Here is a 20056-nt window from a genome sequence, read left to right as displayed (position 1 = left end):
GCAGAAGGTCATTGGTTCAAATCCCGGCATCCCATATGGTCCCCCATGCCTGCCAGGAGTGATTTCTGAGCATAGATTCAGGAGGAACCCCTGAGCGCTGCCGGGTGTGACCCAAAACCAACCCCCCAAAAAAATATTAAAATCTTTCTATCAACCCTGGAAAAGTTGTCTAAGACATCAAGACTGTAAAAAACATCCAGAAAGAAACTATCAAAGAGGACTAGACTTGAGGGGCCATTAAGAGAAAATGGGCCCAAGAGCACCTAGATGAGAAGATACTTGTCAAATCACCACACTACACTGGCCTCACTGACACTGCAACCATTACTTGGGATCATTAAGATCTCTAGTTAGAAGGGATAAGAAGAACACTTTGAGGTCAGAAAAGCATCTTAAAGAGGAAGAGAGTATAGACTCTAGCAGTCTATGCAATTTCATAATTACCCCACATTTTTTTTAAGTTGAACTAAGTATGAGCTCTGTTGTGAGACACATAAAGTTCTCCTTCGTTGTCAAATTCCTCAAAGATAACTTGAAGGACAAGTCTGAAATACTGCAATTAAATGGTGCAAATGGCTACATGTAATCTGTCTTGAAATTGCCTCCAACTTCCTTCATCCTTGGATATTCCATGGCATGTGGCTATCTCAAACATGCTAAAAGAGATATATTGATCATGCATTTAAATTTGCTATCATAACATTTTAGTGTATAAAATAGCAGTCTCAAGTTCAACTCATTCCACGTTAAGTCAGAGGTGATGAGATTTTTAATGCCAAGTAATTTATATAGCAATTTTTTCCTTCCCTATTTCCATCTCCCCTTTTCTACCAGCTCAAAGAACCAGGTGGCAAAGTTCAAGTCATTACCCAGAGAATCTATTTCTGTATGCGGAGTAAACATAAATGCAGAGCAAACTCTTAAAACCTTACAACTGTCCACTAAAAATTCCAAGAAGTGGCCAAAGTGATAGTACAGTGGGTAAGGCACTTGCCCTGCATGCACCCAACCTGGGTTAGGTCTCCTAAACCCTGAAAGGTTTAATGACAGAGCACAGAGACAGGGGTAAGCCCTGAATATTCAGAGCTAGGAGTGGCTCCCAAACATACATATATATCAATGGCTATCTGACTTTGGGGTGTGGTTTTCTATATTTTCAAAAGGCTGATACTGTACCCCTAATTCATGTTAACTAAAATTATCTTGATTTAAAAATGTGATTAGAGGGTTTTTTTTTTATTATGATATGGAGACCATCTGCAAAGAGAACATTCTATAATTAATTACACTGGTTCTGTCAAGGAAGAAGAAATAAACAGAGAGCCAGTAGCTACTCAAAGCATAAAAATCAGTGTAAATTCCCTTTGCCATAAGTAGAAATCTTCATTAAATAAGCTAGAAACCACTGTAGTAGAAGATATACTGAACAATCAGTTCAAATGATAAGGTATCTTTAAGAAGCTTGATTAGTTAACATATTTATTGAATTCTTGTTATGCTGCCACCATATTTTAGGGACTCTAGTTCTACCTTCTATGTGTGAATGTGTTTCTTACTTTGAGTTTTGTAATATAGAGTAAATCAAAGCAAGATTAAAAGTTTCTTTCCTCCAATCTTTAATATTGGATTGCTAGTAACCTCATATGTAGGCAACTGACATTCATTCATGATATGGCTGTCAGAGGTAAAATCCAATAGCGTACAAGACAGAAGTTGATGTTAAGGGTTGCAGGTGTCAAGACCCTCTGTAGGCTGAGGAGGAGATAGTTAAGATTATGATTGCTGGATCACAGAAAGTTCAAGAGAACTCTGTAGGAAGAGCCAAGATGAATAGAATGAGCCAGGATGACTAGAATAATAGGACTGGGCATTAAGACAGGGCCATAATTTCTTTTATTTTAAAAATGAGTATGAGAAAACCAGCATTGACTCTAAAAAACCTCACCAGCCCTGTGAGTAAAAGGATGAGTTCTAGCCTGGAAAGGCCAAAGTAGCTGATAGCCAAACAGTTACAAAGAAAATCAAATAACTATGTCAAGGGCCTGAGCGATAGCACAGCAGGTAGGATCTTGCACTCAGCCAACCCAGGTTGGATCTCTGGTATTCCATATGGACCCCTTAGCCCATCAAGAATGGTTCCTGAGTGCAGAGCCAAGAGTAACCTTTAAGAATTGTCCAGTGGGGACCCGGAGAGATAGCACAGCGGCGTTTGCCTTGCAAGCAGCCAATCCAGGACCTAAGGTGGTTGGTTCGAATCCCGGTGTCCCATATGGTCCCCCGTGCCTGCCAGGAGCTATTTCTGAGCAGACAGCCAGGAGTAACCCCTGAGCAACGCTGGGTGTGGCCCAAAAACCAAAAAAGAAAAAAAAAGAAAAAAAAGAGTTGTCCAGTGGGTGGTGGAAGAAGAAGAAGAAGAAGAAGAAGAAGAAGAAGAAGAAGAAGAAGAAGAAGAAGAAGAAGAAGAAGAAGAAGAAGAAGAAGAAGAAGAAGAAGAAGAAGAAGAAGAAGAAGAAGAAGAAGACTGTCAAAGTCTTATGTAAAACTATAAAGTCTTTCCTGAATAATTTGAATCACTATAAGCAATTCTATTGACCCTTCAGCAATCTCTTTCCCATTATAAGTATCCTACATTTCTTACTACATAAGGATTAAACTTGTAAGAATTTAGCCACAGGACCTGGAAGATGGCTCAAAGAGCAAAAGTATGTTTTGCATTCAATAGCTAAGGGTCCAGTCTCTGAAAGCATTGCCAGCAGCCATCCTTAAACACCAAATGAGCACCACCACATGCAGCCACAAAACAAAGACTTGAACTACATGACATCTAATGACCTGGAATTTTTAAAGAGAACATGGACAGTGCTCAGAGGTCCAACCCTTATTTAAAATTATGATTATTTAGAAACTACTTTGCTATACTGTATAACAGATAATAGCCTCTGTTAGAAAAAAAATCTCACTATCTTCCTTTAAATTATGATTTCCCTGCAGAATAAAAAAATAGTCTAATAAAGCTACCTACTCATTTTACTGCATTTTTTCTCAGAAGTGCGGGTCTTGGCTTGAATATCTGAAAAATAATATCCAAGCTGCAACTGAGATAGGTCGCCTATCACAATTAGAAAGCATGAAAAAACACAGATGATTTCATTAGAAAACATGTGCTTGTAGTTTTCCTTTCTTAGAAAGCAATCAAAATCCTGGCTTCCAACACCATCCAATTTAATGGAGCATTAGTTAAACTCCCTTTATCTGTGTTTAAATTTTGAAAGAAAAAATAAGAACTGAAATAAACAAGGACACCATGACTAAGATAAAATTGGAATTTTCTAGAAGCTGGCTTACACTCATTTAGCCAGAGACTGTGCAGCACTGACCCCATATACATTAACTAAAGTCACCTATGTCCAGCCACTAATCACATACACCTGCTTCTCCCAGTTCACTGCTCACTAAGATGCAACCAGAACATCTGCCTGCTTGAGATAAAGAGTCTGTGCACACTAAAATTAGCATAACAAGCTTTTAAACTATTATTGCAAAAGGGGAAGCAGTGGAAATGCTAATTTTCAAGACGCTACATAATTATCATTGGCTAGCCCTAATTTTATTCTTAGCTTGGGAAAAGAGAGCTTGTGCTTATTTTTTTGAGAAATAGTGGCCTTACTCATTGATAGCCAAAAAATATGAGAAATCTCTTCTATTCAAATTTCTGGGAAATAAAAAATAATAGTCATGAATTCAAAATCTTCAACTTTATTATATAGTGGGTTTCAATTGTCTTCATGTATTAAATAAAAGTAAAATGGAACCCTTCCAGGGGCCATAGAGATTATAACAAGTAAGATATTTGCCTTGTGTGCAGATGACCCAGGTTATGTCCCTGGGGCCCCATATGGTCCAAAAGACTGCTAGGAGTGATTTCTGAACATAGAGGCAAAAGTAAGTCCTGAAAGCACTGAGCTTTGCTGGGTGTGTGTCCCCTACCTCTCAAAAAATGGTACACCCAAATTATAAATTACTATTAGGTAATCATGTCTATTATAATCAATATGCATAATGACTTTGTGAACCATAGATAAAGTTTCTTCTAATAGTACTTGGTAGTATTTTTAAAGGTAAACAGAAGGTAGTAAAGTAATGCTGTAATAATATCTAGAAAAGGAAAAACTTGTTATACTAGATACTATGTTAAACTCAAAGAAAATCTTGTCACTTTAAACAGATGACAAATATGTGATATAGGTACCACAAAGCTGGTCAGAAGCTACTAAATTTAGATTGTGTGTCACATATTATTTTTTGTTTTCAATGAAAAGCAGTATAGGCTCAGTACATGGCTCAATAGTAGATCACATGGCTTGCATGTATGAATTTCTGGGTACGATCTGCACCAACACAATGAAAAGTAGCATTTGTTCCTAGAAATCCATTATTTATTTACAATTTTAGAGAATTTTTAACTAAATGTAAAACCACAATTACAGTCTTGGTATTAAGAACCAAACTCTCATTGGACTTTCTCATCAGAAGAATTAAAGCAGTGATTTCAATATCATGTCTCACTTTACTTGTGTAAAGAAAAAATATTAGATAAGTGTTTCTTATATTAATATAAGTATAAAGAGGTAGCTAATTTACTGATTACTTTAGTTTTTTATTGTAAAACACATGGTTTGACTATTTCTCAAAAGTAAGTATAAACATGTTACTTTTTACAGATAATATACCTATTAGTTTATTAGGTAACATATTGTACAACAAAATATCTTGGTTATTTTGGTTATATCAAGTTTACCCTGAGCCTTTGAAAAACAATTATAAGATAAATAAAAATACATAAGATATGCTAAGAATCAATAGGTTAGATATACCAGAACTGAAGTACATCTTAGACTCAAACTCTCCTTACATTTCCAAATTTAAGAGTCCTACTGATTTTAAAGTACAAGGTAATATGGTTGGTCAACAGTAAATTGACCATATCAAATAGAACCAAGTTGTTCATTAAGAACTTATTAAAGGTGGGCCGGAGTGGTGGCACAGGGAGTAAGGAGTCTGCCTTGTACGGGTTAGCCTAGGACAGACCGAAGTTTGATCCTTCGGGGTTCCAAGCCAGGAGCGATTTCTAAGCACATAGCCAGGAGTAACCCCTGAGTGTCACCTGGTGTGGCCCAAAAGCCAAAAACAACAACAAAAAAAAAACATATTAAAAGGGCCGGAGCAGTGGTGCAGGATGTAAGGCGTCTGTCTGCCTTGCATGCGCTAGCCTAGGATGGACCTCGGTTAGTTCCTCTGGGAGCGATTTCTGAGAGCATAGCTAGGAATAACCCCTGAGCATCACCAGGTGTGGCAAAAACAAAAACAAAAGGAAAAGAACTTATTAAAGACTCATTAAGTCAGCTCATATATGAGAAAGGCAAACATTAACCAACTGAAGTATATTTAAATTAAGCAATAATAAAGAAGAATATATATACATTTTGAGAAAGAGTGGAAATAAGTTATTAGACAAAATAGCCAAATTGACATAGTTATTGTTTTCTATGTACAACCATTTTTCTCGGATCTAGCAACAACAACAAAACTTATAACATAAATGCTGACACAACTTTATAATGTTTCCTACTAAGGGATATCAATATATTTTCTAAATGCATTCCAGGTAAAATAATGTTAAGCAAAATAAAAACTTAAGTAGCCTAAGACAGTCTATCATGAAACTTGGATTACAGAAAATGCATCTGAAACACATAATATCTTCAGCCACAGCAAGGTGTCAGACAATCAATTCATATAATATGCTCGTTTAAAAATCTACATACAAGGGCGCGGAGAGATAGCACAGTTTGCTTTGCAAGCAGCCGATCCAGAACCAAAGGTGGTTGGTTCGAATCCCGGTGTCCCATATGGTCCCCCGTGCCTGCCAGAGCTATTTCTGAGTAGACAGCCAGGAGTAACCCCTGAGCACTGCCAGGTGTGGCCCAAAAAAAAAAAAAATCTACATACAAAATTTATGAATAAAATAATACTGCCTTTTCACACAAGCTATTAATGAACAATTTAATGAACACCTACAGCTGTAGTGCCTTGATTCTAGATATAATCATCTTTACCCATGGATTTAAGTGCATTTTATTTCATAACCTTCAGTCAAGTTAAGAAAAACTTCCAGAGTCTCAAGAGATTTCAAGTAAGTTACCAACCTCATCTTTATGATTTTGTTGAATTTAAAATTTATTAGAATAAAAACAAAATGAAATATTCCATTATAATCAATTTTTTAATTATCTATCATACAGCATCAAAATTTTATTGTGTTTGTAGTTATATTCCATTAGTTTAAAAGTCTCATTTTCATTCTCTTTAAATAATTTCCTAGTCTTGTTTACACAAAATAGCCTTCCCCAAACCTATTAACTACTAAAAAGGGTTATGCTGGAAAGTTGACATTTGACATAAATATTCTTAGAAATAAATCTTTCATGTTTCCTAACGTGCCTTTTGTATTGTTCATGATTGGCTGACATTTGTTTTTGAACCTTTTATATCGAGTCTACATATCCCAGATTCTTGACAAAAAAAGAAAATAGTTTTTACAAAGGTACGTATATAAAAGTACTAATTTAAGAATTTTTTCTAATTTTAACTAGTAACAAAGGGTATATGCTATATTCTTATTTAAATTTTCATTATGAGGGGACTGGAGAAATAGCACAGTGGTAAGGCTTTTGCCTTGCATGCTGCGAACACAGGAGGGACCCCGGTTCGAATCTCGGCATCCCATATGGTCCCCGAGCTTACCAGGAGTGACTTCTGAGTGCAGAGTCAGGACAAGCCCTTATCTCAGCTGAGTGTGATCCATAAATAAATAAATAAACAACAGACAAATAAATAAATAAATAAAATTTCATTGAGGGGCCAGAGCAATGGTGCAGTGGTAGGGCATTTGCCTTGCATGCAGCTGACTCAGGACAGACCTAGGCTAGATCCCCCGTGTCCTATATGGTCACCTGAGTCAGTAGAGATTTCTGAGCACATAGCCAGGAGTAACCCCTGAGTGTTCCCGGGTGTGGCCCCCCAAAAAATTTTCATTATGTATGGTAACACATTCAATTAACTGAGCAATTAGCATTAGGATTTTGTCCTTAAGCTCCACAGTATTTTTGTGAGTTATCTCAATGATCTGAATATTGATCACAAAGTTAAGGAATCTAAGTCTATCTATCTTATCTGTCAGTCTCTAGGGCTACTACTGCTCTTCTCAGAAGATCTTAAGCAAGGATTTAAACCCATATCTACTGTATTTCAGGTAAATGTCTTACCCCTTATAGCATTTCTCCAGACCAGAAAAATCCTAATTTGAGGTACAATAAATGGCTGGCGATATTAGTAAATATATGTCAATTATGATTCATGCCATGAAAGGAAAGATATAGTTTTTAGATTAACAGTCTATAGTCTCTTATAATTTTCTCAATCTCTTGATTTTCAATAACTTCTTTTTGAAATCTTGCCATTTTTTTATGTTCTTGATCTCAGGAAGTTAGTCCTTATCTGGAACTAATATTTAACATATAACATGAATTATGTAGATACACAATTGTAAAACATGATAAAATAAATAAAAGACCAGGATAAATACAGATTTAAAGTTCAGAAAAGTGTACTTAATTATAAGGAAGAGTATAAGGAAGAGTAAATTTTATAAAGACTTGCTGAAGTTTTGAGAAGTGGAATAAATAAGGTCTTTCTGGTAAAGAGAACAATGTGAAACTGACTTAAAAACAAATACAGATAAAATGTGTCTATGGTGTGAATTTTAGATTTAAAATACAGGCTCTAAACTATCCACGAATCTGTAAAGGCAGGCATTTTCTAAATATTGCTATTAAGTAGGATGTGCATATATCTAGGAAAATTATAACTCATTAAATATCACTTGATGCTTCTGAATCTGCCTAAATTTCTTCATCTTATCAGGCAAGCCAATATGGGCTTCCACTGTGAGGTCAAAGAAATCAACTTGGAAAGGAACCTGTCAAATTAAATTACCAGCCAGCAGCAGTTCCACTACTGAAGAGAAGTTAAACTATAGTTCGAATTCTAGAGAAGTGTGTTTTTATTAAACTAACCTTCAACGTCATCAAATTTTGTTTCCTGTGTGGACTATACTTTCATTTCTTTTTCCTCCATTCCCATAACACAATGCCTCAGTGTTGTAAACTTGCTTGCAGAGTGCATACACATTAGGCTGTACTATGTAGGGACCATAGGCAGCAGCCACTAGGATCATTCAACATGTGGAGGATCGCTGTGGTAGTTAAATTCCCAGTTTCATGCCAGAAAAGTAAGAGGTCTACCACTACATCACATATAGTGTCCTTAACTTGGCTTAATTCATTTATAGTCATTTTCAATATCATATTTTAATATGTGGACATAAGGAAAAGCCTCTCCTTTTATTTTGGCAATCATAAATATCAAACTTCAAATAGCATGAAGAGAGGTAAAATTATGTCTAGAATTATTTATATGCCAAAAATTGGATTCCAAAATATTCAAAACAAATGATCATCCTCTTATTTAACATCATAACTGAGTTTTTGTGGAATATGCAGTTATTTCTGCTAATTACTAAAAACTAACCATGGATATCGCTGATAAGAAGCGATAAAAGTATTTTGATAAAGGTATTGCTGCTGAATACTACAAAATTTACATTGCACCCTTGGAAGAAAGAGTTAAAGAGAAAAACTTCATACATGTTTCTATTACAAACATACTCAAATACAAGGTTTACTGCTTTGCTGAGGTATAATATTGATAAGCAATAAATAACATATATAACTGTAATAAGTCAAGGAACTAAATGAAGTTTAACTTTATATTTAATGGAGATTATGTAATTTTATTTCTAAAAATAAATTTGTGGGAAATATTTTCACACTCACGAGCAGAGTTTATTTACACTTGTTTTTCTTGGTGTTGTTTGATACAGAAAGCAATGTAAGGAAGGATGCAGAGGAGCTCAGGATTTAGCTTTTCTGTCATCACAGTTTCAAGCAAGAACATTCTAAAATCATCCCAGAGGAAGCTAATTTAAACTGTTCCTGATTTAAAAAATAAATAAAACAGTTCCTGTTTTTAATTACAGAATACTGCAATAACTCTAGGCAGTTTTCTGAAGAAGTTGATATTCTATAAGGACAGGGTTTGCATTCCTATACTACTATGCTTCCTTTATTGTAAAGAAATCTGATGCAAATTTCCCCTGTTCTATCATCAAACTGTTTTGAGATCCATAGGTGACATGGTTTTACTTTTCCATTTAGTTACACATGGACTGGAAAATATTTTGTAAGCATCCAAAGTCTGGCTTTGAAAGCAAGATAGTCTATATCACAATTACGAATCTTTGTGACCAGAGCACAGCAGAGGCAGCCACAGATTTACATTCAAAGAATCAGTGAGCTGTGCCCTTAAAAATATATAGTTATAGGGGTCAGAGTGATAGCATACTGGTAGGGCATTTGCTTTGCATGCTGCCTACCTGAGACAGACCCATGTTTGATCCCTGGCATCTCATATGGTCCCCCGATTCTTCCAGGAGTGATTTCTGAGTGCAGAGAGCTAGGAGTAATACCTGAGTGCTGCTGGCTATGGCCAATAAAAGACTAAAAAAAGAAAAAATATTATTATAAAATCCGATGGTGGAATTTCTGTCCTATCTACAGCTTGCTTACACCTGGAAAGTCAAAAAAGATGATGCTACGTGCAAATGGTATTTTAGGTGAAGGCAGCTCTCAAATTAAGCTGGAAGTACAGTTTTGCATGTACCTTAATTATTACAAAAGTTTTCTAGAACTACAAGTAAATTAATCTAAATTAAACAATTTGATAAGAGACAGAAGTGCTAATTTTCAGATTTATGACATGCCAACTTTATGCTAGAAAATGTTAAAAAATCTTCTTTATGAAATGACTGAGTATTAATTGGTTTCATTTGTTTAAGTTACGCCATTAATGATTCCTCATCATAAAATAAATATACAGATATAATCTCCAACTTGATGATAGAGTTGGATTGACAAGGACAATGGAACTATACTCTCTTCACAAACGATAGCTTTTCATTAGGTTTGCCATTTCATCCGAATTCCTTATAATCATGAATAATGATGTTATTTGACAACCTAATGATATCATGGTATGTTGCTTCAATCTATCTGTCTTTGTCAAGAAAGCTAAACATTTATATTCCACTGCCATAGGCAAAGTTGGACAAATGGTTAAGCAAAATTTTTACCCTTGATTTATTTTATCCAAATAAACCCAGTAAATACTATTTTCCATTCTATGATCTACCAGTCGTTGGCAACCTTTTTTTTTTTTTCAACTGAGCCAAATCTCGCCAAAACCATGATTGAAATTTATTTTGAGAGCCACACAGGGCGCACACTGACAGAGGCTAGGAGCAGAGTCCTGACTCCTGGAGCGGCCGCCTGGCACACAGAAGAGCCAAATTAAAAGTGTAAAGAGTCACATGTGGCTCGCGAGCTGCATGTTGCCGACCACTGATAATTTATGCAATCCTAATCTTCTTGAAAAAAAATCTAACATCTGCCCATTTTAATAGTTTATATTTAATCTAAAATAAAGAGTTGAAACTTCAGCTGGTACAGCATAGAGGTAGGGCATTTGCCTTGCAGCAGCCAATCTAGGATGGACTCCAGTTTGATTTCCAGCATCCTATATGGTACCTCAGGCCTGCCAGGAGTTATTTCTGAGCGCAGAGCCAAGAGTAACCCCTGAATGCCACCGGTTGTGACCCCCACCCCACCCCCCCAAAAAAAAGAATTGAAACTCAAAGAAAAGGCCAGGATTATTTAAGGATATTCTTAATTGGTTGTTTCTGGAACTTACTTAAAACAGAGATATAACTATCCAAATACTCCAAATATTTTTCTATTATACAGGGGTCTAAAATATTCAATGTTATATATTAAAGTTGCTACTGAAGGTAAGAAGAAAACTAGAGATGACAGAGTTGAACCACAGCATTTATAAAGAAATACTTCAGAATGTTTGTTTCCTTGAAGAATCCTCAAATGACTTCTGGAAAATAGTGCCAAATAACTGAGATAGATGGATGCTTTCATTTCCAGCACAGTGAGACCTGATTATTGACCAATGTAAGCTGTGGTAAAATGACTGACCTGAAATTTTGTTGTCTGTCACACAATACCAGAGAATCTGTAGCTATTTAAATTAACTTAAATTTTAAATTCAGGGGCCAGAAGATAGAATGGAGGTAAGGCATTTGCCTTTCATGCAGTAGGTCATTGGTTCGAATCCTGGCGTCCCATATGGTCCCCCGTGCCTGCCAGGAGCAATTTCTGAGCCTGGAGCCAGGAATAACCCCTGAGCACTGCAGGGTGTGACCCAAAAACCACACACAAAAAAAAATTTAAAATTCAGCCATTCAGTCACACTAGTTATAGTTCAATAGTTCAAAAGCCCCACCCATAGCTAGTGCATAGGGTATATCAGATTAACAGAACTTTTTCTCCAACACAAACAACAAATCTATAGGTGTTAAAAAAAAAAACCAAAAACATTCTAACAGTGTTAGTGGTTAGTTTTAGTTTCTTAAAAACTTCATGGGGAACCAGATATCATAGCGTATTCAGAGACTTGTCCCTAAACAGTAGAAATAAAAATTAAAATATGGTTATGGATAGGGAATATGGGAGAAACAGATCATAAAAAGTTTTAAAAAAAAAACAACCTGCCAGTGTGATAGTAGTCTGTTACTACATGATCCATGCCCAGGTCTAAGTCCCACCATCTGATCTGGTCCCCTGAACACTGCCAGGAGTGTTTCCAGAGTATTAAGCCAGCAGTATTCCCTGGTCATTCCTAAGTGTGGCCTAAAAATCAACAAACTAGGGCCCGGAGAGATAGCACAGCGGTGTTTGCCTTGCAAGCCGTCAATCCAGGACCAAAGGTGGTTGGTTTGAATCCCTGTGTCCCATATGGTCCCCCGTGCCTGCCAGGAACTATTTCTGAGCAGACAGCCAGGAGTAACCCCTGAGTACCGCCGGGTGTGGCCCAAGAACCAAAAACCAAAAAAAAAAAAAAAATCAACAAACTAAATAGAAAAGGCCATACTGCATTTTGTTATACACAGTTTTCCTAGAAAAAAATAAACTGCACCTACTTTTTTTTTTTTTTGGGGCCACACCCGTTTGACGCTCAGGGGTTACTCCTGGCTATGTGCTCAGAAATCGCCCCTGGCTTGGGGGGACCATATGGGACGCCGGGGGATCGAACCGCGGTCCTTCCTTGGCTAGCGCTTGCAAGGCAGGCACCTTACCTCCAGCGCCACCTACCCGGCCCCAAACTGCACCTACTTGTTCATTAGTATAGCTCTGTGTTTAAAAGTAGAATTGTCAGGTGTTGGAATGACAATACAGGGATTAAGGCACTTACCTGCATGTAGCCAGCCAACCACGGTTCAATCCAAAATATTGCATATGAACCCTCAAGCATTGCCAGGGTGAACCCTGGGCATAGAGCAAGGCATAATCCTTGAACGAGGAACAGGCTGCTCAGGTTAGATTACAGATCCACCTCAGGTAAAGAATTTAATACTACTCTCAATGTCAATCTAATCCCTGATTTTATAATATGGAGAAATAATCTTAACTTGTTTTGTGTGAAAATCAACAGCGTCTAGGTCCTTGTAAGTATTGTATAAGCTTTGGTAGCTTTAATAAATCTTATTGCCCACAGCAGATAACACAGGGCTTGGCACTTGGAAGCAGATTCAAGATGTATTGAACTGAAACTGGACTGAATCAAACTAGACTCTGAGCCAAAGATATTTAAAGGCCAGTTTGTGAAGAGAATGTTATTCTGGAAAATAGACTGCTTCCTAAGAAATATTTCTCATCACAGTCTATAAGATGACAAAGTAATATGATCCAAGAAGTCAGATTTCAATACACACTGGGTTTTTGGTAATTTTTTGTGAACAACCCTTATTTATTTGGATTATAAAGAGGTCTAAACATAAAAGTTAAACAATTCAAGCCACAGACTTCTGGAAGCACCATGTTGTCTATCCTAAAAATCTCAGTCTATATTTCTTTTACATTAAGAGACTAATTAATTCATATAGTTTTATTATGGTCTCTCTCCAATTCCATTAATACATGTGTATCACAAATATCTAGGTGATGTCTTTTGTTTCAAAGTTCAATTTCTGATTTCTACACTCATTTTTCTAATTCAGAACTCTGAGCACACCAGAAATTTGCTTTTCAGTCAACACATTAGGTGATTATCAGTCCCCTGGGAACCTCCCAGCAATTTTAAGTCAAAATTTCATTTACTCACAATAAGAAATGTCAAATAACTAAATTCTTTTTGGATCACTACTTTTTTCTTAAAATAGGTTTGAAAATGATGTTATGTGCTTTCCTCACATATTCTCATGATAGTATATTACATATATACATGTACATATATGTATATAGATAGAAACATGTACATGTATGTAAACATATACATGGATGTATATGTACATATATGCACACAGTACTTGAAGGTGTGAATTATTTGGAGAAAGTCTGAAATAGCCTTCCATCAGGAAGTTTCTTGGATAAGGAACATAGGCCTAAATAATGTAAGCAAATGTCATGATTCTGATAATTGGGGACCGAATGAGTATAAATGCAATAAGATATCAGAGAAAGAAGCAATCAAGCTAGCCTAGGTGGTCAGTTGTATAAAAAAAAAATGATCTTCTTTGAATGGCCTAGTTAGGTGAGGCAGGAAAATGTGATAGTAGATATAAAACTCAATGGGTGTTCCAGGAACTTGTTTTTGTCTCTCTTAAGAGCTTATATTTTAGTGTACAAAAGGACTGAAGCAAGAACAAAGTCCTTCCTAGGTCTTAATACAAGAAGTATGGGAAAGATTACCAAGACTTTACAAGATAGCTTAGAGTAGTTGTATCTAAGCGGATACTAAGAAATTATAATCTGGAGCAACATGAAATGTTTTAGCCTTTTACCCCTACATGTAAGGAACAGTCCTAAAAGACTCCCAAAGTATATTATGGTATACTATGGGTCCCCTGTGTCATCTCCCAAGTCCCTTAGGGTGCTGATCTTAAACCTCTAGAGATCTTATGTTCTAGAAAAAAGAATATCCATCTATTTTTCAACAACCACCCCAATGACTATCCCCAAATATACAAGAAAAGACTTTGATATTTAGAGCACTCATATAGTATCTACTATCTACCAAAAACTATTAATAACCGAAAAGAATAGATTTCTAGATACTGAAACTCAAGAAAATAATAGGCATTATTCATAATACTTAAAGGCAATTTTCTTATATCTGGTGTTATGGAAAAATTATTGAACTTTGCATTGAAAACTGATAAATTGTATGGTAGGTGAATTTTACATAAGTTTTTAAAAATGACTTAAAATCTTAGAAAATATGGCTACATCTTAGATGTTCATGATGGGAAATTTAGAAAAAGCACCTATCCAGAATCTAGGTCTTCATATTGTGGCTGATTGTGACATGATACTTAAATGTCAGTATCTAAAATATTAAAAAAAAAAACAATGGATCAAGAGTCTGGAGTGATAATACAACAGGTAGAATGCTTGCCTAGATTCAATCTCTGGAATCCAATATGGTCACTGAGAATGGTCAGGAGCGATCCTGATTGCTATAGGAACAAGTCTTGAGAACCACTAGATGTTACCAAAAAAGCTAAGAAAGTGTTAATTAGCATACAAAAGCAAATATGAAAATCTCCAATTATAAAATAAGCATATATAAAAAATACAGTGTATTTAAAATCAAATTATTTTCCTATCCTGCCTATCAATAAATTTTACAGTGTTTACAGCAAAGCTCATAATAATAGGAATTCAAGAAATGCATTATACATTCAAAGCCAAGAATAAGAAGTAAATCAATTATAGACAATTCAATGAATGAAATTACTGGTAAAAAAAAAAAAAAACTAAATAAACACTATCTGAAAAGGAAAAAAATGTTGTGGCATTAGAAATGAAAGGATAGTATTCTACACTTGCCTTTTATGCAGTGATCCAGGTTCAATGATCCCAACATCCCATATGTGCCCCACTCCCACCCCCAAGCACAACCAGAAGTGATTACTGAGTGTAGAGCCAGGAATAACCCTTGAACAATGCCAGGTGTGTGTGGACCAAAAAACGGGCCAGCAAAAAAAAAAAAAAAAATCCCTTCCTTTGTAGCTGCTTCCTACCCTACTAATCTCATTCCTCATTCTCTCCTACATGCCCAGAAGAGGAGAAAATAATACCATGAAGGGCTCATATCTCTCTGAGAGGTCAGGTTCCAATAGCATAAAAATGATTTTCAAGATTTTTGAAGCATTGCTCAAAATTAGAGCATAGCTGCTACCCAACTAGATTTAGAGTTCCATGTCAATTGCATTTCAAGGAAAATTTAGATTCCACAAAAGTAGCAGGAACCCCAGCTCAGGTTAAGGCTGGCAGAAGTCCTGAGAAACATAGTGAGTGGTGAGTGTACCTCCCCCAAAAGACATATTTAACCTGAGAGGCAATGCCCCTCCTCCTCAGAAGGAATGCAGATTTCTTTATTCTGCTGAGCGAAATGAGCCAGAGGGGAGTGGGATAGACAAGAATAGTCTAACTCATCATGGGATATAAGAAAAATAAGGCAGTATGGCAATAATATCCAGAGACAATAGAGCTGAATGCTGAGAGGAAGCTTCCCATTAAGAGAGGTGAGTGCAGTTAGAACAGTAGCCAGGATAACAAATGCCATAACAATGATAGTGAAGAAGATAGGCAGAATGCTTGTCTGAGAGACAGGGAGGGATTTGGCATGGGGGAGAGAAATGGGCGGACATGGGTGGTGGGTAGATCACACTGATGAAGGATGGTGTGTATTCTATGACTGAAACCCTATTATGAAAAATTTTGTAAACATGGTAATTATATTTAAAATTTTAGGTTCAAAAAATAATGAAAAGGTAATTAGAAAATATTATTCTGGTATAAATATTTCATGTTCAACTCCATTGATAATAATAAAATAGTTGTCTCCTACAATTAGGTATCACCAAATATAATATATTGATCTGAGTAATCTCATGAAGCCTTCAGTGATAGTGCCTACTCAACTACCACCACAAATGTAAAAGCAATTAACAAAATAATGAGGAATATGAATTCAAAAATAATTTAGACCAAATTTTCTAAAGAATATTTGTAAAAGGATTTAATAGTTTCCTAAAATTACAATGTTATTATCTAGAACTATCTGCTCTCTGATAAGTCAAATTATGGAAATAAAATTTAGCAGTGATTTAATTTGCAATTGTTTCCAAAGTTTGAGAAAAGGAAATAACTTTATTAGGGTCAATGAATTGTGCAAATTCTGATCTTCGAGTTCAGGTAGAAATAAAAGTGCTGTATTAAAACATGGCATTATAAAAATGAGTAAACAAGAGAAGAATAAAAGTAAAAAAATTGTCCCAATAATCTTGACCCATGTGTCCAATCTATTTCTCTCTACATATTTAGATCAAAAACAACAAAGTCAGTCAGAGTTAAAGCTTTTGCATTGCATGCAGCCAACACTAGTTTGATTACCAACACTGCATTAAGCAGAAAGCTAGGAGCAAGCCCTAAGTACCCCAGTGGCTTCTCACCAGAAACACCTACAAAAAGAATTTACTATAAAACAATAGCTCCTTGGAAGAACCGTATTATATCTGAAACCTACTACTGACCCCTCCATTTTTTGTTTTTGGGTCACACCAGGCAGTGCTCAGGGGTTACTCCTGGCTATCTGCTCAGAAATCGCTCTTGGCAGGCTCAGAGGACCATAGGGGATGCCAGGATTCGAACTATCATCCTTCTGCGTGCAAGGCAAATGCCCTACCTCCAAGCTATCTCTCTGGCTCCCCCTCCCCCCCTTTTTTTTTTGGTTTTTGGGCCACACTCTTTAATGCTCATTGGTTACTCTTGGCTCTGTGCTAAGAAATTGTTCCTGGAAGACTCAGGGGACCACATAGATGCCAGGGAATCCAACCTGCATCAGCCACATGCAAGACAAATGTCTATCACTGTGGCCCAGGTCTCCCCTTTGTTTAATGGCTTAGCCAATCTCAGTTTTATAGAAGAAGGCTTATGTCACCCTCCCCACCTCCACAGTATGGTCAAGTGGCTAAATAAATGATGTTTGCAATCATATATACATATCCACCTCATTTCTTGCCAGTTGTATAGGTTGCTTCCTTAATCCAGGGTTTATGAAAATATGAAAATGCAACTAATAGATCAGTTTCACAAAATAAGAGCTATTATAATTAATGAATAAAAGAGTTTTAATGAAAACTAGGTCAATAAATGTTACCTATTTTTCCTAAACATTGGCTTTGATAAAAATGAAATAAAGGTCTGAGCAAAAGGTCCTTCATCTTTCAAAAGTTGAGTACCCTTCTTATTCTTCTTATCTATTCTTTCTTATCCTATTCATCTTAATATGTCCTATATTATGTGTTACAATACTAATATAAAATATATTTTAATAATATTATTACAATTATACCTCAATCATAACTTTCAGTTTAGTTTCATTTTGAGGCCACACCCAGTGGTACTCTGAAGTTACTAAGTCTTGTGCTCAGAAATCACTCCTGGCAGTGCACAGGGGACCAGATGGGATGCTGCTGATTAAACTCAGGTTATCCCATGCAAGATAAAAGCTCTGTCCTCTATACACTTCACAATTCTCCAAAACATCTTTTAAAAGCCTTACATCAAAGTTAAATGTTTTAAATTTCTTCTAACACAAGGCCACATTCCTTCCTATATTTCTACTCTTGGCTTTTGCCTTTCTGTTTGTAAGATCATCTCTAAAGATTTATTACTGCTCTTACATTCTACAAAAGTTAGGCAGGGCATGTGGGAAACAGATTATTTGTGATTTGCTTCTAATACCTATAGTAAATCTTACAGAGCTGCCTATATCTTCTGATTATTTTTTTGGGGGGGGGGCACATCCAGAGACGCTCAGGGGTTACTCCTGGCTATGCGCTCAGAAATCGCTCCTGATTTGAGGGTCCATATGGGACACTGGGGGATCGAACCACAGTCCATCCTAGACTAGTAGTGAATGCAAGGCAGATGCCTTACCACTTGTGCCTCCACTCCGGCCCCTCTTCTGATTATCTTGACCAAGAGGAAGATAACCTTAGATTTCTATCACCAATGTAATTTACCTAAACAGACCAAGAATTCTTGTCAAATAATAAAAAATTCTACAACACTTTCTTCTAATATCAATAAGATTTATTTTGGTGACAACACCAACCCTCACCCCTGGAGCAATTTTCACAAAGTATGGTCTACTCATGTCAAATCATGAGCTTTTTAGAAGAGACCACAAAATTATTTACCAAAATCAAATTTGATTACTTTTTTTTCATCAATTTAAAACTATGAGCAACTTTATTCTGTCTCATTTTCCTCCATTAATCAACAGAGCTATGAGACAAAGCTTGGTGGCATTTTCTGATGATTATATTATTTGCAATCAATAGATTGAGCTTTCCTTGTTATTTATAGCTTTTTTTTTATTAGTGAGTACTAATGAAGTTGTCTATCAATACTAGTTACATGACATGCATAACTGATTTATTTTTATCCCCGTCATTCCAACTTGTTTAGGCTTATGATTGTGTGGGAGGGATGGCTGCATACACGCGATCTCTATCAAACAAATCTGAAGCTCATTTATTTAAAAGTATTTCTTCAACGTTGGTCACTTAATAAAAATTATGGAATATTGCTCTCTTGAGCTGGAGGCTAGCTCTAGCCGGCATGGGGTTGGGGGAGACCGCATGTGGAAGGCCTTCTCCCTAACTTGGGTGCACTGGGAGCCTTAATAGGCTCCCAGCCTTCCCCTCTTCTGCCCCCGGCCTCCAGGCCTTCTGGGGTGGCAGCCCAGGCGGCCAGACAAGGTTGGTCCTAACTTGGGGAGTGCTGAGATTTGCTCGGTTGCGCTAAGTTTGTCACTGGCAATTTCTGACTACTCTGCATATGGAAAACCGCGCGGGGGCACACTGCATATATTAAGAGTATTCCTTATCTTTATGTTATGTTTTGCGTATCCAGAATGTCCATGTTGTATTCTGCCCTTTTCCACACCCCTTCAAAGCTCATTTTTACTCCTTAACTCTCTCACACCCCCAAACATCACTAACCCACATTACTCTTTTTAACTTCAGTATTGCACAATTCTAATCACAGACCAAAGCCGTGCATTGTGTGTAACAACCCCGAACTGTTTCAAAAGACATAAAATGGACACTTTTGTCTTTAGAATATTTTGTGTTTTTCCATGACAACTATAAGTCTTACTAAATACTCTCTCATACAGTGAAGATTCTAACCACTTTTTATCTTCTCTTTATGAGCTGTTCAACAAGGAATTTTGGTGAAAGAGTCCCCCAGTTTAATGCTTATGATTGAACCATGTCATGGGGATTGTTGGACTTATTCTTATGGCCTCCATATGCACCAATAACGCCACGTGGCATTGCTCCTTTTTTGCATAGGCACATTAAAATGAGAAAATACTATACATATAAATAAGATCCTATCTAATAGAAATTGGAATACACAAATCTTGTAGTGCAAAGGGACCTTACACCCTGAACATTGACATAATGACCTGGCACAGGCCTCAGAAGAATGGGCATTCTTCATTCACCCCTGATCTAGAGAAGACATCCACAAAACATCCAGGTTTGTCTATAACATCACCTGAAAGCAATCCTCTACCAAGGAAGACCCTACCACTGCTCAGACATCGACCTGTTCAAAAGAGACTTCCCTTAACACTGAGAAGACTTAACAACAACAACCTGCTTACAGGACAGGGCTTCCTGCATTGCCCTTTAATGGTGAGGTGAAACGAGAGGACACTCCACATCCTGACT

General features: G+C 36.6%; 1 protein-coding gene across 1 annotated transcript in view; it reads right to left on the bottom strand.

The window, feature by feature from the left end:
- FHIT (fragile histidine triad diadenosine triphosphatase) overlaps nt 1-20056 on the bottom strand; it is a 914518-nt gene that overhangs the window by 862039 nt on the left and 32423 nt on the right. The window lies entirely within an intron of this gene.

Source organism: Suncus etruscus, chromosome 7, assembly GCF_024139225.1.
Source record: "Suncus etruscus isolate mSunEtr1 chromosome 7, mSunEtr1.pri.cur, whole genome shotgun sequence".
NCBI lineage: Eukaryota > Metazoa > Chordata > Mammalia > Eulipotyphla > Soricidae > Suncus > Suncus etruscus.
The sequence above is the reverse complement of the archived record's forward strand: the minus strand, read 5'-3'. Positions and strand labels throughout refer to the sequence as shown.